The sequence below is a fragment of the Mesoplodon densirostris genome, chromosome 1 (assembly GCF_025265405.1).
Source record: "Mesoplodon densirostris isolate mMesDen1 chromosome 1, mMesDen1 primary haplotype, whole genome shotgun sequence".
Classification (NCBI taxonomy): Eukaryota; Metazoa; Chordata; class Mammalia; order Artiodactyla; family Ziphiidae; genus Mesoplodon; species Mesoplodon densirostris.
Window position 1 is genome coordinate 13,874,565 of NC_082661.1, and position 23,191 is coordinate 13,897,755.

Sequence of the window (23,191 nt, forward strand, 5' to 3'; positions counted from 1 at the left end):
AATAATACATTTTATAAGCAGAATTTAAAAGCATAAGGAAGAATTAGAATTCTAACTTTGCAAATGTAATATATCTAATATTAATTTTAGAAACCAAATAGACTTCTAAATGGTCTCTTCTGAGTATGAAACTACCCTCAAGTTAATGTTTAAAAACCTTAAAATTACCAATAATAATTCTAGACAATTAATTTGTCAGTTGAATGAGCTGGACTCGGGACTGCAGAGTGAACTCAATCTTATATATTTTTACAATATGCTATTTTCACTGGTTCTGTGGACAGTTCTTTATCCACTCCTGGCTGTAATCTCACATAGGTTCCATGGCTTTTTCTGTGACTCTTATAAACAAAGTACCCAGGCCCATTAAATAATTTTTTTTAATGTAGCTAAGTAAATCCTTTTTACTTATCTACTTTTTATATGGTAATGTATATATGTTAATCCTATACTCCTAATTTAACCCTCACCCCCTTTCCCCTGTGATAATCATAAGTTTGTTTTCTACATCTCTGAGTCTGTTTCTGTCTTGTAAACAAGGTCATTTACTGTATAGCACAGGAAATTATATTCAATATCTTGTGATAACCTATAATGGAAAAGAATCTGAAAACCAAATCACTTTACTGTACACCTGAAACTAACACAATATTGTAAATCAACTATACTTCAATAAAATTTTTTTTAAGTGTAGCTAGACGTGTATATGCATCTACAATCTATACACATCACCCCCGTTCACATCTCTTACTGCATTGGGTGGTGGGGAAAGTGTGGGATTAGGAGGCTGGAAACCTGGGTTCAAGTTCAGGCTCTTCCCATGTCCCATGGTCTGTGATACCTCATCCAGCCTCAATTTCCACACCTGTGAGATGAGGACCCACTCATGTGCACTTGGCGGGGGTTTTTCTTGGGAAGAATTGAGATGACGTCTGTGAAGGAGCCCAGGGGGCACTTGCAGAGATGAAACAGACCCCTCAAATATCCATCTCTCCCCAACTGCCCTTGCACGTGTGAAAGTATCGGATACTCATGGGTGTCTACAGCCCCCCTCAGCCTTCCCTGTGAAGGACACACTTGGGATCCCTAACCTGTCTCTGGTTTTGAAATGAGGTCCCAGAAAGTTGACCTGTGCACAAATGTGTGATGTCACTTTGCAAATTAAGTGCGTAATGCTTTCAGGAAAGCGCTGCCCTTTCCTCGCCTGCTTCCCACCCCTGCGACCAGGTGATGTGTGGGCACATCTGTGGCAGGTGTTGGGGAATATTCTCAGAGATGTTCTTAGATCCTGGCTTGGGGTCTAAAGGTGGAGAAGCTGGTTCCTGGGACACAGTGATGCCTGCACCACCGGTCAGGTAACAGGATCGAGGCAGGAAGGCCCGCGAGTGGGGCTGGGCCTGGGCAGGGTGAGTGGGGAGCTCGGCAAGCATGGAAACCACAAAGAACTGCTCGCAGGGGCAGGAAACGGAGACAGGTACCCCCGACCCAAACACACACACACACACACACACACACCCCTATTTATCAGATATCACTTACCGGATGTTACCTGGTCCAGGCAAGCAACTTAATCCCTCTTGGCCTCGGCGATCTCATTTGTATGGGAGGCGTACAGACCTGCTTAGCTCATGGGCCGAGGTTGCTCTGGCTGGTAGCACTTTAATTTACAGAGTGCCTGCTGGGCACCCAGCGTTGTGCCAGGTGCTGGAAGGAGAGGGCTGGAAGATCAAAGAGAAAAAGAGGAGGTGTAATCATCACTCTCGCCTGAAAGGACCCATCACTTTCTTACAATCTTGCCATGACTCCTCATTTTCTTAGCATAAAATCCAAACCCTGGGGGCTTCCCTGGTGGCACAGTGGTTGAGAGTCCGCCTGCCGATGCAGGGGACACGGGTTCGTGCCCCGGTCCGGGAAGATCCCACATGCCACAGAGTGGCTGGGCCCATGAGCCATGGCCGCTGAGCCTGCGCGTCCAGAGCCTGTGCTCCGCAATGGGAGAGGCCACAACAGTGAGAGGCCTGCGTAACGCAAAAAAAAAAAAAAAAAAAAAAAAAAATCCAAACCCTGTATCAAGATCCACATAAGACTTTGGGATCCAGCCCTGGGACTTCTCTCGGCCAATATTTTGTAATGTTCCTTTGCTATCCTGAAACAGACTTCAGGGGTGATATAATTTATCTACACACAAGATGTTTCAATCAATATATTAATATATTAACTTTCATATGGGGGGGAAAAGAAGTAATTCGTATCAAAACAAGATGCATTTCAATTGGAAAGTTCTCTGACACGGCTTCACTAATCAACACGAGGACGTGTGTTTGTGTAAGATCATAGTGAACGCCACAACTAGAAACACAGACTTGACAACAGGGGTGTTGTTTTGGAGACTCAGATACCAAGGGTGATGTTGCCATGGGTGACATGATTTTCCCAACATGGCGAACACCACTTGGTAATATTCCAAACAAAACACAGAGCAATCATCCCTTAATTTATATAGTAGCTCCATTCCTAGAAAATTCAATACGTATAATTAACACTGTGCTAAAATTACTTTCTGTTTATATGAATTAGAGAGTTATGTCCAGGCTCAGATCATTAGAAATTGGCTTTTCACCTACATGAATATCTACTGGGACATCCTAAAATCTGCAGGACCCAGATCAGCCCATCTTTGTGTAGGACGGTTAGATGCACTGACTGGAGTCTTGCACCCTTGGTGCCTACTCACTACATATATGGCGCCTCCTTCCCAAAAAATATCCCAAACAAACTCGAGGCAGTATCACCCCCTCGGGAAGCACGGATCCAGCCCCTGCCTACCTCTCCAGCCCTCGTCTTCTCCTACCCGCCTCCTGTTTACAGTGTTCTCGGCCACACAGCTTCAGCTTTTCTCCTTTCCTCCAACACACCAAAGGGCCTTTGCACGTGCTGTTCCCTCCACCAGGAATGCTCTTACCCAGCTGTTCACGTGGCAACCTTCTTCTCCTCCGTGTCTCTGCTCACATCTCATTTTCAGGAGAGCGGCTTTCCCTAGCCACCCTATCGACAGGAGCACACATTCCCAGCCCAGCTAGCCTCAATTATGCCACCCTGTTCTTGCCCCTCAGGACACCCATCACGCCTAGACTTTCTTCTAGGTTGTCTTCCCCACCAGGATCAGCACACTGTTCTGAAAGGGCCAGAGAGCAAATATTTCAGGCTTTGCCAGCCGTTATGGTCTTAGTCACAACAACTCAACTCTGCCCTGTATCACTCAAAGGCAGTCACACACAATATGTAAACAAATGGGCGTGGCTGTGCACCAATAAAACTTTATTTACAAAACAGGCAGAGGCTAGATTTGGCCCTTGGGCAGTAGTTGGCCAATCCCTGCACTGGACTATCAGCTCCTTGTTGTCTGGTTTAGTCTTGAATTCTTTTTGTCTCACACAGGGTGTGCCGTATGGTAAGAATGGAATGAATGTATATTGAAGAACTGAGTTTGTCCAGCTGGAATGAGGAACAACAGAAAACACAGAAAGACCTACCTATTCTTAGCACCGATGGAAGCATTTCCACGTTGGCCGCACACCCAGCACTGTAAGAGTCCTGAGAAGGGAGGGCAGGAGAATTCAGGGAGGGCTTCCTGGAGGAAGTGGCCCTGAACAGTAGCTGAAAGAAAGATGGGATTTGGACTACGGTAGTCATGGCACTCACTTGTTCAGTCATCAATTCATTCCCTCGCTCAGGGACATTTGTTGAGTGTCCTATCAGCTGCTGACAACACAAAGTTGTGAACTCGCAGCGCTCCCGGGGCAGGAGACTTTGATCCTGTTGTCAGGACAGTCTGGGAATTCCAAGGATGCTGTGGACCAGTCACACTTCTGGGTGCCTCATGCACAGGCGAGACCAGGGTCACATCTGAGCATGGCTCAGTAGTGCCCCAACTGGACATTTATCCCACTAACCATCCATGTCATCCACCCCCACTGTGCCGCGCTTGTGAAATCAGTGCACCTGGCCCCGAACCCTCACCCTCCCACCCAACCCAGTCTCAGGGCCCCGGCCCTCTGCCCTCCCTCACCCTAATCACAGCCCGCTCCCAGAGCCTCCATCACACAGCTGCATAATCATATGCTCTTCCCAGGAATGGACGCTGTACTTGCGGGTCTTCAGACAGAGGCCTGGGGGGAATCTGAGCAGTGGTGCCCCTGGGCCATCGGAGCTCCATCCCCCAGGCAGTTTTAAGTAACTAGGGCGGGACATTTCAGCAGCTTGATGGGTACATTGAGACCCTGAGTGACAATTCTTTGATCTTTTAAGAAATTATTTGAAATTCTTTTTTAAAAAGAGTCAAGGTTACCCCCTGCTCTTCCCTCTTGGTTGACTTCCCTCCAAAGCTCAAGGCCTTGCACCTCCTGCAAATCTTATCTGCTTTTCTTTCTTTCTTTGCTTTGGCTTCTCAGACATTCAGAGCCAAATATGTAGTAGCCCAAAGCATCTGAACCCTAGTGGTGGACGTGTTGCTTAGTAAGTCCTCACTTGAAGGGATTTTGCTGTCATATTTCTCCTCACCTTGGATTTCTGGTCGATTTTTTGAAGTGGTAATGACTGCATGCCTGTAGGCCAACTCAAATCCTTCCAGGGATGAGCCAGGTACCCTTTGTGTACAAATAATCCTAATTTCAGAATGTTCTCCCTATCTCCCCTCCCCCTCCAACGCTGAACCCATTTTATTAATATTGAGCTTAATTATTTTGAAGTTTATTAATTTAAACAACTCAATTTATTATAAGCATTTCAGAAATGTTACATTTTCTACCTGCTAATGAGGGGTAAAAATAGATAAATGAGTTTCTCAACACAGTGTTGATACTATGCCATAAAAACAAACAAGGAAACATTCCCTGCAGGAACTCTATACCGTGACCCTCTTCTGGTCTTAATCTCAGCTCTGTACCCTTGGGGTGACCCTGCTTTAATGTGCCATGTAGGGCAGCCCCATAGCATTCCTGCAGGGAACACCCCAGGGAGAGTTGGGGACCACAGCCCAGAAGCTACAAAGGGTCACAAAAATAAATCTCCAAGTGGAGTGACTTAGAGCTCAGCTTTGAGACAGAAGCACCCCGCACTCATCCCTCTGTTTGTTGGCCCATTCAATAAAGCAAGTACCTTTTGGGTTTGGGCTCCTTGCTGCACGCTGAGGAAACAGGTAAAAAGATGGAAAGTTCGTGCCCCCCCGGACCTACCCTCAGAGTGGGGTGAGACCACAATAAACAAGGGAGCTACCAAGTAAACAAGGTCATTCCACATTGTGTTCACGTAACAATGAGCTGAGGGTGAGGAGAAGTGGACACATTAAGAAAGGTCTCTCCAAGGAGGTGACATCTGAGCCACCACGAGAAAGGCACTGAAAGCAAGTCAAAGAAAACAATAGCAAAGGTCCAGAGCAGTAAAACGTGGACGTAGAAGGTGCAGAAGTGTAGAGGCCAGTGAGGCTTCCTGCCTCCACCTAGGTTTTCGGGTGGAGAGGCAGCCCTCAGGATGCCGGGAAAACTGTCCAGAATCCCCACAAATGTGCCAATGGGGACAAGACAATGCCACTCTCTTCACAAGAGAGGAGAAGAAGAGAACAAAACATTGATCCCAACAGTGGGAGAATAAAACAAAGAACAAACAAAGAGAGAGGGGGGTAAAAGAAGCTGGGGATCCTCTTTTTCTAGAATGAACCAGTGGCTCTCTTGCAAGTGGGCACTGCTGGATGTGAGACCCAGGGGGTTGTCTGTCATCCCCTGTAATTCCAAGGGTCTGGAGACCCCAGGCCTCCCTGCCAGGACCAAGCCTGGTGGTTCTGTGTCATTACAGTGGCATTCAGAGGACCATGATGCTGTGTTGAGAATCACTGATGATCTTTTATTAGCTGACAAACTAAAGCACTTTCCTCTCTGCACCTGTCTTGAGATAATGCTGTTCTGGGCCCACCTTGAAGAGAGATGAATCCCCTCAATAAACAGCAAGGGTTTCTTCCCCCACCAACAAGTAGGCAACACTCTCAAACCCTTCAGAAAATAGTCACCTATGCCAGCAATCTCGGGGCCTGCTAGTGACATCTAAACACCAGGATCACACAGCAAGAAGCGGGGAAGGCACAAAACTACCTCGCCACCTTTTTAATGAGCAAAATCCTCTGGCTGCTGCCAGGGCCCTCAGAGACCAGCTATTAATGAGCGCTTAGAATAGATTGTGCCTGTTTTATATGTGTACGGTGGCCTGGGAAGGACACTTCAACTTCCATTTCACATCTGCTGCCATGTTCGAGTGTCTCCTCAAGGGCAGGAAAACATTTGGCAAACTTTGTCTTTAAAGAGACACGTTCAAAGAGAGCGTCCCCTCCCTGCAGCCACATCCTACATGTGAGCACTTTTCAATTTTCAAAGTATATATTTAGATTATGTATATGAAAATCTGAGCAGCGCCGGTAGGCAGCAGGGCCTCAGCTGCACACTCAGCTCTTCCTGCTTCTTGGGGCTTCGAGGAGAGGGGCTTCTGGTCTTGTCCTCAGACTCAGTGGCTTCACTCACTGAGCTGGGGATGGGTGCCAGAGATGCGGACTGCCAATGTTTTGTTCCTATTTACAGACCCTGGTCCTAGATAGCAGAAGATGTGGTTGTTTGTCTTTCTTCCTAGGTGAGGTACAATCAGCTTGAGTGCCACGAAGGTTGAGCCTGACCATCTGAGAACTGGAAAGAGGACAGGACTGAGATGTGGGAATGGGGGCTGGATCAGAGTGTGAGACAGGTGGAGCCCTGGAAGGAGGGGTGACTGGCAGAGCCCACGTTGGGGGCAGATGATGGGGCTGGATCTCTGCGGTAACTTTGCAGGGTCTTTCCAAGATGAGAGGAGGGTCTTGAGGAGAAAGAAGGAGGACGTGGAGATAAGAAAGGACTTCAGAGGACAGCAGATGCTTGGAGGTGTCGATGACAACCCTGATGTCACAAGGAGCCATCGTCTGCAATGGCGAGTGAGCATGAAGGCTGGCAATGCACCAGGTGGCCTTGTGGTATGACGGAAAGCACAGCTTCCAGCTCTTGCACTGACCAGCTGTTCCTAGTCAGCTCGGACTACTATAACAAAAGTACAGACTGAGGGTTTAAACAACACACACTTAGTTCTCACAGTCCTGGAGCCTAGAAGATCAGGGTGCTGGGACAGTCAGTGTCCAGTGAGGGCTATTTTCCTGGCTTGCAGATGGCCACCTTCTCACTATGTCCTCACCTGTCAGAGAGAGAGCTCTGCAATCTTCATCCCCTTATAAGGGCACTAATCCCATTATGGGGCTCCACCCTCATGACCTCATCCAAACCTAATTACCTCCTAATACCATCACACTGGGGGTTAGGGTTACAACACATGAATTAGAGAGTGTGGGGTGGGAAGGGGGGAGACACACATTCAGTCCATAGCACCAGCTGTGTGATCTTGGGCAAGTTGCTTAGCCTCTCTGAGCCTCTACTTTTCATCAGTAAAATGGGATCATAATCCCTCCCCCTGTTGTGAGGATAACATGACCTGACACATGTACAGTGCCTGGGACATGGGTGGAGCTGGCTTGGTGGTGTCTGTGTTTGTTTCTACAGCCCAGTAATCATCTGAATCCTCCAGAACAGGAAACCCATCCTCCAGTCAACCTCAGAAAACCTGCAGAATAAATGTGTCACGAACAGGAGAAATAAAATGTATCCATATTTTGAAAGGGGACAATGAGGGATGAAAGTCGCTGACAGTGTGAATTACTATTGATTTCATCATCGCTGCCATCCCTGGAACAAACAGCCCCAGAAAGTACAGTGGTTCCAATCCTAGGCCTGTGGCATCCCAGGGCGTTTCCAATTATCTCCAAGTATGTTACAAAACTCGGACCAAACTAACTTGAGTTTTCTCTAATTCAAAAAGTCACCATTCTCAGTCATCAGCACTTTGGCAAGTAGGAGAGGTGCCACGGAATCGTGCCATGGCAGAGTCTGCCTGCTGCTTCTCTCATTACTCCTCACTCACGAGCCTCTATATTCTTGAGGTAGCCATATGCCCAGTTAAAGATTCTGCCTCCCAGCCTCTCTTACATCTAGGTATGGCCATGTGACTAAGACTGGCCACTGAAACAAGAGAAACTCATAGGGAAGGACTTGAGGGAAGGTTCTTTGAAAGGGAGAAAAGATGACAGGAGAAAGACCCCTTTGCTTTACCCTCTTCCTTCCTCTTGCTGCCTGGAATGTGGACACAATGACTGGAGTTGCGGCAGGCATCTTGAAAAACTGAGGATGGAAGCCAAGTATTGGGAATGGCAGAGCAGGAAGAGAGACATAGCCTGGGCCCCAGATGATCATGAAGCCACCACACCAGCCCACCCAGGACTTCGTGTACATCAGAGGGGAAACCTTTATGCCTTTAAGGCACTGTTACTGCAGTTTTCTGTTGGGTGCAGCTGGACCTAATCCTAACATATATATTGAGTTACTGGAGGCTGATGACTGTGCAAAAGGGAAGTTCTGGGTTCCTGGCTACCAACCCATTCTTGGCAGGAAACAGGTGGGGGAGGGAGCAGAAGGGGGCAGAACATGATGGTGCCGGATGAGCATCCAACAGCGTCTTCTTGCTAGTGCCCACTGGTCTTGGCTAGTGCTAGGCCCCAGGTGAGTGATCCATCCCTCCCTGTTTTACCTTCTAGAGAACTCCAGCCTAAGCCCAAATCCAATGTGGGGGGCAGGGTGCTGCCACAGGAGGAGGATATAAGTCAAAATAAACCCTGATTCAGGTCCTACCTTTGAATCTTACCAGCCGTGTAACTTTGGGCAAACCACTTAACCCCTGAGCCTCAGCTTCCTTCTCTGAAAAATGGGGGTTACAGTAATGCCTACCACAAAGGGCTCCATGGATAATGTAAATAAAGTACCTGGAATTCAGCCCTTAGGAATGCTGGTTGTGATTATACAGATTAGTTGTGAATTGATATTATTATTTTCAGAGAGAGGTCTTGGGGCAATGGCACATCCTTTCTTCATAAAGCCAGGAGGTAGGGAGGCTTTAGCCAATGACATTGCTGTCTTTCTTCCTAGGTGAGGCACAATCAGCTTGAGTGCCACGAAGGTTGAGCCTGACCGTCTGAGAACTGGAAAGAGAACAGGACTGGTCGGGGGGAGACCCAGCTCCTGTGGCTGGCTTCACCACTAACTAGCTGTGTGACTTCAAGCTAGTCACCATCTCTTTCTGAGCCTCAGTTTCCCCACCCGTGAAATGAGGATGCTGGACTCCATCTCTGAGACCCCTTCTAGCATAGAAGTGCAGTGACCCCATGAACACAGGGGAGCCTGAGGACCAAGATCAAAACAGTCAGTCCACCTGCTGTACTTCTACCTGTGTTGATTTTGCCCCCAGCTTCCTCAGACCCACCAGTCATGCACAATGTTCTTTCCTATTGAATTCCTATCGTATCAAGGGCCTGATTCTGGACGAAGTGTCATTTCTACAGACACTGAGACTAGATCTCAGGACTGGAGCAAGGAGAGATTTGAGAGCATTGTTCGCCTCACTTTCTGTAAACTTGATGTAAAACTTCAGATGTGCAAAGCCAATAAACTGGAAGCTTGTTGGTTTGTAAAAGAATCATCAAGAAGCGTAAATAATCTTGCTCATCTGTGTCTCACTCCCATGATGGGAAGGAAGTTATGCTGAGTCCTCAGCTATCGAGCTTGAGGCCCTAACCATGCATTTAACATCCATCATTAATTCAATCCTTTCCATAAGACTTCCACCAGGTAAGCACCCCCATTCTCATATTGCCAACAGGATAGAGGGACAGCGAAGTTACATATTTTGCTGAAGTTAAGGCCACGCAGACAATAAATGATTGAACCAGGATTATAATCTAGATCTAATCTAGGTTGTCACCATAGAACCATATTCTTAAGGCCTGAAACAGAAACAGCACAAAATGGGATGATGCCAGAAGAGAACTGGCTGGCTGTGTGACCTTGGGATATTCGAGGAATCTCTCTCTGCCTGCTTTTTCTCATGTATCAAAAGTGGGCGTTGGATAGATCAGAGCCCCATTCTACAGAGTGGTACCTGTTGGTAGATCTCCAAGCTGCCAGGATTCCCCCACCCCACTCCATACTCAATGTATATCAGGGCTGCCAAGGGGAGAACAGGTAGTCATGGAAATGATGCCCTACTTGGGAATCTCCCAATGGATAGAAGGCTGGGGACTTTGACTTCACATATCTTCCCTTCCCTGACCATCTCCAGAACCCCATGGGTGCCTCCACTGGGTCTTCAAACCCAGGCAGGTCTGCCTACAAACCTGAATGTATAACACTTGGGATCCGTGGGAAGGCCTCTCTAAATGTCCATCCCAAAATGTCCTGCTCTATTTACAGACTCTCTCCACCCAGTAGTCTCTTTAGGGGATGGGGGGCCCCTCAATGGCACTAATGCTTACCTGCATGAGCCATGCAAGGCCAAATGATGTAACAATTCCGTGGCATCCTATGAGACCTTTGCAACAGATGGCGTTGCTGTAAAATATTTAACAGGCTGACAATTGACACTCGAACTCTTTTGGATTCTCCAATGAATCTGATGCCCACATGTTGCCAAAAGCATTTATTGTCTCATAATTTGATTTACTTTTTTCCATGCTGCTCCCAGTGCCTGCAAGTAGGGGCAAAATGGCTGATGTCTCCAGATGCCACAGAGGCTAATAAAGCTTGCTGTGCTCCCAGCATGCTCTCTGCTGTCAGCAACCGGCAATTAACTTAATAGGGTTCTTGAAATGGAGTCGATCCGGGAAATGCGGCATGTGTTGACACTCTCCCGCTGATCCAGGCAGCCTCCCACCATTGACTTGCCGGGTCTGTTTGCTATTTGAATTATTTAGGAGCTTGTTATGTGAATTAAAAAGCAGCACTTTGCAGCATTAAGTCTAATATTTTATGATCTTCAATTGATTAGGTGGGTTTTCAGGATTACATGGAAATGTTAAGATAAAACACGCCTCTGACAGGCGGCTCTTGCCAGCCTGCTTTGCTTTTCAAAAACCTAGATGAAAACCCAAAAGAAGCCTGCCTCCTTTTTCCCCTCCAAGCGAGTCTTCTGGAACCTGTTTGCAGACCATCGAAGGGCTTTTCCACCCTGAGGATACCAGGTGCCCTGGGTTCTCAGGACAAAAAGGAGGCTGGTCCCCCTTTCTCTACTTTGCTTTTGTCTCTTTCTTGGAACAAAGACACCAGTGGTGACACGATGCCCAGAAGGACCACCTCCCAAGCCTGGGCTGCAAAAGGAAAACCCTGCTGTGGGTTTCCAGCCATTCACTTGGACCTGGATGGGTACCACTGCTGCACCTGCCCTTGGCCAGGGGTGTGTGTAGCCCACGCCCCATGCAGCACCAAGTTTACAGAGTGCCAAGCTCCAGAGGACCTCCCCTGCCACAAGGTCCAATTCACACTCTCCTGCCCTACCAGCTGCCACCACTCTCTCCCCTGGCTGATGACAATAGTTTTCTACTGGGTTTTCCCCATCAGTCCCATTCCAATCCACCCTACACCCTGTAGCCAAGATATCTTTCTAAAACCCAGCTCTGGCTATGACACTTCCCTGCTCAAAACCCTTCAATGGCTCCCCATTGCCTCATCAATCTGGCCCCAGGCTCTCTTTCTAGCCTCATCTTCTGTTGTTCCCATATGAACCAGCCAAACTGAGCTATTTATTATTCTCAAAAAACACTCTGTTTCCTCAACTCTGAAGCTTTGCTCATGACAGTCACTTGGTTCATTAAACTTCCCTTCTTCACCTATGGAAAGTCTATTAGTCCTTGATAAGGAAATGAGTAAATAAAAGTATACAATATAGAGCTTCCTATGTTCCAAGCACTTTACGTATTATTATTTAATCCTCAATAATCCTTTAAGGTCGGTACCTTTATTATTTCCATTTTATACATGGCAAAATGGAGGTTCAGAGAAATTAGGTAACTTCCCCCAAAGTCCCTCAGCTAGCTGGAATTCAAATGCAGGCAGACCAGGCTCATGTAATTCCACTTCCTTGGTAAAGCCATCCCTGCCCTTACCTGAGTGCCTTCTTTCTCCTCTGAAGTTTGCAGCATCTATCCTTTCCAGGGCACTGACTTATTCAGGTTGCAGGTAGAGATACACAGCTCTCTTCTTTCCCAGGATGCCAACGCCATGGGACAGTCTGGGTCTCCCTTGTACCACAGCAGGGCGCAGGGTCAGACTTTGCACATAGTAGGTGTTGAATCAGCAGGCTGTCAACCTGACCGCAGGCTGGCTCCCCACCCAAAGTCATGACCCCTGGAAGAGTATTCACCTGGTCCCTACTGCACTTTCCCAGTGGCAGAGGAGGCATTGCAAGGTGTCGTGTGAAGGTGCAAGTTCTAAAGAAAGAGTGACTTGAATCTGAATCTGGGCACCACCTTTTTTAACCATGAAAACTTGGGACCATTCACCTCACTGAACCTTGGTTTTTCTCACCTATAAAATGGAAATAATAGTAGTCCCCTCTCCATAAAGAAATTATTAAAATTAAATGAAATATTTCATTAAAAAAGCTCTTATGATACATGGTTCCCAGCACGTGGTAAGGGCTCAGGAAAACATAGCTCTTATTACCGTTGGATTGACCCCAGCTGGAGTCTTAAATCCACCTCCTGAAGCTCTGGGACGCTAGGCCTGGCATCTCTACACCTCTACACATGGGCTACTTAAAACTCACCTCACAGGATTATGGAGAAGTTAAAGAAATAACAGGAGGCCTGGAAAGGGACAGACAGTCAGTATCTTAAGATCATTATTATTTTTAATTATAAACTTCACCCAAGCTGAGGACTTTTTTTTTCCAGAACACCACAAAGATGGCCCCTGATCCCTAAAATCAACAAACCTGTGCAAAAAAAATGACATCTGCTACACCCTGACCCTGCAGCAGGCTCTAAGGAGAAAGGGGATGGATGCAGCCTAGCCTGGCCTCCAGGGGGCGCTCGATTTAGTGGGGAAGCCAGCAGGCAAGGAGCCCATCTCATCTGAGGCAGAAGGAGGGCAGGGATGGGGCGGGGGAGGGTGGCACGGGCTGAGCCAAGTCTCAGGGGCTCAGCTGAGAGGAACCACTGCCTGATCCTGTGACCTGTGACCCATCGGATGTGGTGGATGAGCCATGAGGAGGAAAGCAGGCACTTTGGCAACTGTAGCGGGAAGGAGAGTGTCTGTATGATTAGCAATGCCCTCTCAGAAGACCTCTGCCCAGAGCAGGGAGGCTAACAGTATAATCTCTTAGTAAGGAGTTGTCCTCAAAGCCTCTCTGCTATAGGGAGGCCCTGAAGACAGGAAGTTGCTGTCAGGAATTATCTCACCACCATCACTAATAACAACTGCTGGGTCTGGTTCTTTAAGGCAGTAAGGTTCTGAACTTGGGTCACATAGATGAGCTTAAGGAGGATGGGGACCAGGAAGACCCTAACATACATGCCAAATCTTGTATAAATATATGCAGGTATATATACTAGGTAGAGGTTCTATAATATTCTGTATTTGTCAGGATAGGCTAACTGCTAGCTGCAGTAACAAATAAGCCCTAAATCTCAATGGTTTTAATACATATGTCCCAGTGCAAGCAGACTGATAAGGAGTAAGCAGTGAAGGGCAGGATTCTGCTGGCTGGGGCTCCACCGTCTTCAACATGTGGGCATCCAAGCTCACCCTGAGCCACATTCTGTTGGCAGGGGGGAGGAGAAAATGAGCATGAAAGACCTTATAAGAAATTTTAGGGCCCAGGCCTGGAAGTAGAATAGATTACTCTTGCCTACATTCCATTGGCCAAAACTCAGTCACATGAGGCCTCTAACCACAAAGGGTGTTGGTAATTGTAGTCTTCCTGTGTCCCCAGGAGGGAAGGAAAACTGGTTTGGAGAACACATCTCATAGCCTTGGAAAGGCACTTGTACAGAGGGGGAAAAAAGGGGCAGGGAATGAAGAAGATTGGTAAGTACCATTTGTTTTATGTACATTATGCACTTAATTCTCATTATTAATAATAGGTTTTTTAATTTTATATCCATTTTATAGAGAAGAAAACTGGAACTCAGAAGACTCAGAAGACTAAGTCACTTACATAGGATCACACAGTAGTGGGTGTTCTGGCCCAGAATACACCTCAGGTTTGTCTCTTGTCAACATACAGCTTTAAAGGCATCCCATTTTACGGCTTTTGCATATTAACGTATTTTGAGTGGGAAGGCAGACGTGAATGGAGAAGATAATTTTGAGCTGGTATTTTGGGGTCAGCTATCATTTATTGACTGCTTACTCTATGACCATGATACCATGTATTGAATAATTAACTCCAGTAACCCTCTGAGCTACATCCAGCTATTATTATCCCAGGTTTATGAATGAGGAAATGGAAGCACAGAGTTATGTTGTTTGCCCAAGACCCCACAGCTAGTAAGTGAGGGAACCGGGACTCTATCCCCAGCGCCCAAGCCAGTTCCATAGGCAAACACTCCTTCCCATGCTTGTACTCACTCAGCTGCAGTTGCCCTTGGCCACACCATGACTTCAAGGTAAACAGAGAATGCATCTCCCCCAAACTCATGCCCCCATCTTGCAGCCCAGTCTGCCCCTCCCCTTCGGAAGTCATGGCCTGAGGGCGGGCACCTGCCCAAGGGCAGGCTGACATAGCAGTACTGTCACCGGCCACTTGCAAACTGGGAGCCCTATGGCAGAGCCCACCAGCCCGTGTAGGGTGGGTACTGCAAGCCCCCGAGCAGCTGATATCCCCTTCACGACCCCATTCCATCCACCTGATGGCTTCATGAAGGTAGATTTTTAACATCTCTGACCACTTTGTCATTTAAGCCAAAATAAATTCAGCTACTGGGGCCAGAAGCAGGCCTGGGGTGAACGTGATGGGGAACCAAAGCAGCCTGGTCTGTACTCACACTCCCTTGGCCCTCTGAGGTGCCGCTTCACACAGGGTGAGGTCCTGGGGATGGGGAGACATCTCATCTTGAGCCTCGCACAAAGTCAAGGTGTTGACTTCAAGCTCTTACACAAAAGCAGAGAGCTGGTGGGAGGGTGGGTGGACGAGGAGTGGGACCGTCCCTCAGGCACTCAACAGAGGTACTGTGTGGGTGGGGGCCCCCAGGACTGAGGAGGGGTGAAGGATGTAAAAGTACCAGGGTCGAGGGAGGGAGACCCCCAGACAAAGCTGCAACTAAAGCTGAAAGTTCAGAACCAGAAGAGACCTTGCACCAGGTCTGTGCCAGGACCCTCTGGAGCAGAGATGCCAGGACTGGAGTCAGCAGGACTTGGTTCAGAGCCCAGCTCCTCCATTCATTAGCCCCACGGTTTTCACCGCTCAGTTTCTCTGTCTGTAAAATGGGCACAGTGTCATCTCACCTCACAAGGCTGCAGGAGGACCCAGGGATGGAGTACATAAAACACTGAGCACCAGGCCTGGTGTGAAGCTCTCCCAGGGGCCTTTGAATACAGTCCTCTTAGAAACAAACAAACAAACAAAGTACAGACAATTCTCTAATCGTCTGCATTATCAAACGAGATTCCTCATTTATAGCTGTTGGTTTTGTAATTAAAATAATCACCTCTTCATTTTTCATGGGCCTGCATCCTGATCCTTAAGGTAGGTCGGTCGCCTGGCCCCCTCCCCAGGGTGCCCAGCATGGACCAGGCACACAGAACCAAGTGTTTCTGAGGTCAGAGTTCACACTTCATAGGGCTCTTCCTTGTCCATTCTTCTCGTTACTCCCGGAAGCAGCCCTGGGAGGCTGGGAGAGCTGACCTTGTGACCCACCCCCCCACTTCAAAGACTAGGTCATGGAAACTCCCCAGGGGTTTCCGTCAGCGAGCAGCAGCTCTGCTCTAAGCGCAGGGTGTTTCTGGTGACACCGAAGGGACTCAGCACCCTCTTAACCACCTGAGGACAACACAGGGCACCAGGACTGACAGGCAGGGCTGACCCAGGACAGGGCTACGAGCGTGGGCCCTGGAGAGAGGCTTCGTGGGTGCCGATCCCAGCTCTGCCACCTACTTGCCCTGAGACCTTGGGGCAAGCAGCTGGACTTCCCTGCGTCTTATCTAGAAAATGGGGATGACGTCACTTCCTACCTCCTAGAGTGCTGTGGGTTCTGTGAGATTTAAAGAATTAATAATATAGTGTATAGTAAGAACCATTACGTGTCAGTACTGATTCCCTGTGGGGGAAACCACATGCACCCACCTACCTTCTGTTTGGTTCTGATGCTCTGTGCCCTTGGGCGGCTGAGTCTGCATGCTATCCATCTTGGAGAGTAAGACAGAGGGGCAATGCAGTGTGCTGGTTAGAAGTGCAGGCTCTGGTGTCAAGTTCATCCCCATCACTTCCTGCCTGTGTAAACTTGGCGAGCTCTCTTGTCTGCTCTGAGCCTGTTTATGCCTGCACAGAACGGGATAACAATAGAACCTGTTTCATAGAGATGCGAGTATTTCATTAAGTGGTGTAACACACATGAAGCACCTAGAACAGTTCCTGGCACGTGAGAAGTGCTAAACACGTGTTAGCTATTATTGTATTTATGTTCTGGGCACCCGTTACTAGGCCTGATCCAATGGTGCTTGATAAGGTCCAGGAAAAGGGAAAGGTGGATATGGCTGAGGTTAAGTAAGCCCTGCTAACAGTTTTCGGGCACTTCACTTTGTGCCAGGCACCATTCTAAGAACTTTACTGGTAGCTTATTAAATGCTCATAAGGACCCTTGAAGGTAGGATTCTACTATTAACCCCATTTACAGCTGTGGAAACTGAGGCTAGAGAGGTCAAGTAACTTGCTCAAAGTTATCCACTAAGGACAGGCATTGCAAATCCAGGCAAAAGCTAGAGGACACAGACCCCTGCGGGCCTCAGAAAGGAGTTAGGATTTCGCTCAAGTACAATGGGAAGTGATCAGATCACACTGAACTTTCGTGGCCAGTTCAATGATTATTGAGCACCTACTGCACCCAGGCAGGCTGCAGTGAGCCTGAGGTCGAGACATGCGCCCCTCTCAGGTGACCCTGCCTTCCTGCCATGCCCCTCGGGCCTCCCCCAGCGGCTCCCTCCCCACCTGGGCTTCGCAGGTTCTGGGCGAGAACTGGTGCTCTGGCCTCGGTCCCTCGGACCCCGGTGCGCAGAGCCCGGCCACGCTGCGCCGCCCGCAAACACGGCTCGCAGCCCGGCCTCCCCCAACCTCTAGTTGGGCCGTGCTGCCTCCTCCGGAAGCCCTCCGGGGCGTCTCGGGGAAGCCAGGGTGGCCATGTTAAGCCACGATCCGAGCGCGGGGACCACCAGCCCCCCGGGGAACACTTTCTGCCCTCAACTCGGCAGCGCGTGTCCAGCGCCATAAGCCCCTGGTGACCATGGTGACCACGCGGTGGGCACCCGGCCGGTGGGGCGCACACGCTGACCCCTGTGGGCACCTGGGCTCCGGACGAGCCCGAGCCCCGTGACCCCCGCGCCCCCCACGCTGTGACACTGAACGTTCCATCCCCGAACCTCGGCGACCCGAGGAGTCCCAGTCTCGCGGTGGCGCGGCCTGATTGGCAGGTCCGCCCTTGGCTGGGGTGGGGGCCAAGGAAGGTCTGTGGTGCACAGTTGCTGTTTTTACTCCTGCCATCATCAATTCAACTATTGACAGGGAAAGGAGGGTCCGCCGTGGCTTTGTGTCACGCACTCACTGTAATTTACTTGAAAAGAATTAAATCACAATTACCTGCCATTCGTTTTGCATAAAACGAGCCAGAAGGAGGCTGCAATCGCGGAGTGCTTGAAAAGACAACAGCCCCGTTGTTGCCATATTAGAACAATATTTCTCAATTTGAAACTTAAAACATTCGAATTAGCAGCTTTGTTTGACTACGGTGGCCCACAGATAGGCAAGACTGACACCCCACCTCGGACTGCAGACATTACAGTTAACGAGCCTAATTTTCATTCATTTAAGTCTAGACCGATCTTTTTAAATCATTGCATTTATTGTCCTAATGTGCCTCCCAAATGTTGGAAGGGGTAAAACGTAATCTTTTGTCTGTTACCTAGCCCAGTAAGTAAATTATCTAAATGCCATGAAAATCCCTCTTGCTGGGGCTAAAATCAGAGCAAACTGTAATTAAGCCACTTGAGATTTGTTTAAATGTCCAAAGAAATCACACTGTTTCTCAAATAAAGTTACTTCTGTTCTCATTTTCTCTCCTTTCAGATATGGTCGTCAGGTAAATATGACTGATTAGCTTTTAAACCAAGGTTTCTAAAGTGTATTTAAAATATTCAATTCTGCAAAATTACATCAATGTGAACTGGTGTGTTCAGCAAATTTGAAGCCAGGCTAAGTTTTGAACAACTTCTGTAAAAGTAAACTGCTGCTTTCAGTGAGCTGTAGTTTTCATTAACATTAATGGGTTTTCAGCAACAAAATGTAACTGTTCAATCAAGCTTGAATATTAAAAAGAACCCAGTTACTAATTGTGAGAACCCTTGAACAGCCAGGAAAAGCTGCAAATTCAAAAATACAATTGGTAACACTGGGAACTGTGTTCAGGGAAAGTGAACAGAAATAGAGGTGATCTATTTCATATCCATAAATCTATAAATCAGGTTGAAAATGGAGAAGATGAAGGAATAGAAAGGAAGAACTTTCGAAATCTGGGTGGTAAAAAAGCAAGCTGAAATGCAGATTTAGTGTCAGGAATAATTAAACTGTGAAGTAAGAAAACCCTGTAACCTAGGAAAGCAAGTCAGAGAAAGAATAAAAATACATTTGCTATTGTTAATAGTGGACTTTCCTAATTTTAAAAAGTGCAATTTTATCATTGAAATATTATTAGTATTTTAAGAGGTTTTTTGTTTTTGTTTTTTTTTATGGATGGTTTTTTTCCTTTAAGGAAAAAAAATATTTTATTGGCTGCTTCTTTTTATTTTTTAAAGTGAGTATGAAAATTATCGTGTTTAATTTTATGTTTAGTGACTTTAAAATCTTTTAAGGTAATTTTTCCTATATTCTTTTAGGAGAGAATAAATGTTTGGCTTCAGCAGAAAACAAATTACATGTGGAGTAAACCCAGGACTCAACTCTATTTTCATGACTGGGTTTTTGAACAATAATCCATAGAGGTGGGGAGAAAGGGATTCATCAGGCAAATGAAACAAAGTCCCTGATCTATATGCCTATTCTGATATCACCTCCTGGAATATTGGCAACATTTTAAGTTCCAGCCTAAGCCACAAATTCCTTCAGAACAAATCAAATGTCTTTAAAGAATATTTCTGTTTGAAAAGGAATTAAGCTCTCCTGAAAGAATTTTAAAGGTTGTGATATTCACAGTCTGATAAAGCGGCACCTTTAATGAAATTCTAATTAGCAATTTCATGCACTTTGCTATTAGTCATATCAGATTAATGCACATTTTCACAGCCTTCCTTTAATTAAGTGCACTTATTCCAAGTTTCAAACACTTTGCTTATAAGATGAAAACTGTGCTGAAATGTTATTTAGTAAACAGAGAAAGTGTGAAAGTGTAGGTGTGCGTGTGTACAGGGGCGGACATTTTTAACTGTCTACAATTTTTTTTTACATTTTGAGTTGGTGAACTCAGGTTTTCATGCTTTCTTGAACTCTTAGTGTTTCTTTGATATTTCCGGGGGACCTATTCAAATCTTTAGCCCGCCCAAGTGCACATCATGTGTGCTTTGCCTAAAACATATTTTCTGTGTGTGTATATATGTCGGAAGATTTTTTGTTTAAAACATTTTTTCTTCATGTTTGTGTGTGTGTGTGTGATAGAGAGAGAGAGAGGGAGGGAGAGAAACTATGTAATATACAATATTTAGTTTTTAAAATCTCCTCTGAAAAACAAGGAACAAGCATTTGCCCATATAATATCCCCATCCCCATCACCTTTCACAGGCACCTCCTTTCCTTTGAAAACAGCAGTAAGATTTCATTCGACCTACTAACTTTCATTCTGAAGCCCCAGCAAGGAGCAGGCAGCTTCGTGGTGAGCCGGATCCAGGAGGCACCGGATGTCTTCCTTCATTTCAGACTCCACTTCTCCACTGCAAGAGCCCAGCAGTCCAGCCAGTCATTTCCAGGGAAAGTGAGACCTACCCTAGTGACTCACACCCTACAGACCCCAGATTCCCCAGATCATCCGTCCCTCCCAGCCTGCTGGAGGGTTGCTCCAGTTCAGGGAGATGGTATTGTCTGGGAATCAACCTGATCTTATCTGTAGTCTTTTGTCAAGAGGAAATTTTTGTTGCCTGTTTTGCTCAGAGGTTGAGACTTGCAATATATTAACTAATTGCTTGCATCTCCAACACATGTTCTCTTGTTGGTGTCATTCATGTATACTGTAACATTTTTGACATTTTTAGATTGTCTCTTGGGACTCCTGGGCCTCTTAGCAGTTCCCTACATGAAGAGTGTTTGCCTAATGATTACTGACTGACATCTCAATAACAAGCAACGTAGGAGTTGGGCGCATCTATTGAAGAGTTCTGGGGTGTGTGCGTGTGTGCGCGCGTGTTTTAATTCATGGTCTACTTTGTCAAGTCATGTGTGAGCCATAATTTAAGCTAATAATTACCAGACATGAATTCAATGAAACATTGGTGTCTACACTTAAAAAAAAAAAAAAAAGTCCTGAATTTTAATGCATTCAGAAAATGTTTGCCTAGGGCTAGGCTGGGTCCAACACGCATATGGAAGCACTTTAAAAGTGATAAATGATTTGGAATCTACCCCGTCTACTGGTGTGCTTCTCAGGAAAGAAAATTAGGGCTAACAGGTGTTAGATAGGGAATGCTGGGGCATTTTAATAGAATTGTCAAAATGTTGGTACCAGATGTTGACATTAATGCACACAACTCGGAACGTAATGCTGGGCCGCCATTTAAATGATTATTTGTTTAAATTTCAAGTCGCCAGCAGGAAATCCTTACTTTGTTCAGCACCTTTCTCTACACACCATCCCCCTGCTCTTTCCCCTACGATTTGCATCAAAGTGTCCTTGGCTGTTCAGCTCACATATGCATGCTTTAAATAATCCATGCCTGTCAAATTTCATTTTTTCTTTTCAGATCATACTCATCACATCCCCATCCTCGCCAGCCTTGAAGTCCGCCTCAGTGTATTTGTATATGAGCAAAAATGATTTAAATACTGCCAGTTATAGGATAATTAATCTTTGAACTACTCAGTAACTTCAAATGTATATACCAAGTAATCTGCATGAACTTGTAATTACTATGTATTTATACGATATTTTCCATGTAATCACCAAGTCGTTACATGGTTATGTGAGTCTTGTAAATTATGGTGATAGCAGAAAACTAATCTCGCCCACACCACTGCAAAAAGCCCATGCAGGAGCCACAGGTCTCCACAGCAGCCAATTAATCGAAGGATCCAGAAAGAGTCTATCCTTTAAAGGGAATTAGAACTTTTACCTGCAATAGAGTCCCAACTTTAAGAAATATCAGGGGATCGAGAGACTGGTGAGGTAGGCAGGGAGCAGCCTTCCTCATTCAGCTTTCATACAAAGACTGATTGGTTTGGGCAATTTTTTGCTGCTGGAGTTGAAAGGCAATTGGAAAAAAAAATCTCTAGGCAAAATCCACCATAAGTTCTGCAGGCTGCATTGTGCTGTGACATGGGGAAGGTCCTAAAATAAATTCCAATGTGAGTTTCAAGAACCAACCCTGAGGCAGATTTGGTTTGTCATCTTTTTGAACCCAATTAAAGCAGAAGCAAAACCTTTAGTTTTTCCGAACTGGGGCATCTTGTCCCAACTCTCCAAAAGTACCTTCCTTCACAAATGAACTCCGTGTATGTGTGTGTGTGTGTGTGTGTGTGTGTGTGTGCCTGCACACATGAGCACTCGTACACACACACACACGTGAGCAAGTGCTAGCACACTAATTTAATCTCTTCAAAAGCTACATTGGACCATGTGGACCCTTTGTTCAGAAGCAACCATCCAAATGGGAAGGACCCGTCTCCCTCCTTGGTAGATACCCTCCTTTCTCCTTGACTGGGCTACTGAGCTCTGCTTTTCCTTGGCACGGGAAAGGACCAGGGCGTATACAGCACCATGGCCTTTCTGGGCACTCTAAGCGGCCACTCAGAGTAGAGCAAGGGACACAGAGTGGCTAAATCTGTAGGGGATTCTGGACTTCCATGGAGTCAACAAGTTTTCCTCTTTTCTCAGCCCAACTTAGAAATAGGAAGAAACAAGGCAACAACCCTGGAGGGTCCACCAAGACCCTGCTGGTCAGCTGACCCATACCCAGAGCCTGGCTTGGCTCCCACACAGCTCCAAGACCATGTCCCCAACCCACCAAGGTTCAACAGCTGGCTGGTTCAGCCTCCACAAAGCCTTGTCTCTTCAGAGGCTCAACCACCTAGAACTGCACTGTCCAGTATGGTAACCACTAGCCACAACTGGCTATATAAGTACTGCCCTAAAATTAAAGATTCTGTTTCTTGGTTGCACTAGCCACATGTCAAGTGCTCAGTAGCCATGTGTGGCTGGCGGCTACCACGTGGGCAGTGCAGATACAGAATCTGTTCACGATTGTTGGTCTAGAACTCTACGTAATTCTCTGCTATCTGTCCTGATCTTTCCCTACCCAGAGACACTGACATATAGGGGGTCAAAGGACAAAGCCAGAGAGGTTTGCCTGAGGCCATTAAGAGGCTGCCTCGCCTCCTCAGTAAGACTTCTTCTTACTATATCTGGCCTCTTGGGCAGAGCCAAGGTCAGACCCAAGGCTGAGCATGTTACCCAGAGCTCAGCGGACGCTCGCTGGGATTCCTCTTGGGGAACAAAAGCCGCAGACCCCACAGAGCCCTGGGAGACGTCTGAGGCCATGGAGGCTGTAAGTGACTAGTGGTCAGTTCTGCTGGCCAAATTGGTATCTACGTCCTAGAGAGGGCAGCCTTTGCAGGTGTAAACCTGGGATATCACTAGGCCTTCCAGGCTAAGAAATTCCAGGGAGAAATTCTAATCATTCATTATCTTTAATCACATATTCTATTATTTTCTACTTCATTGATATTGTATGTAACTCACTATTGTGGCTGTTTTTCCAGTGCCTACCATATGCAGACCAAT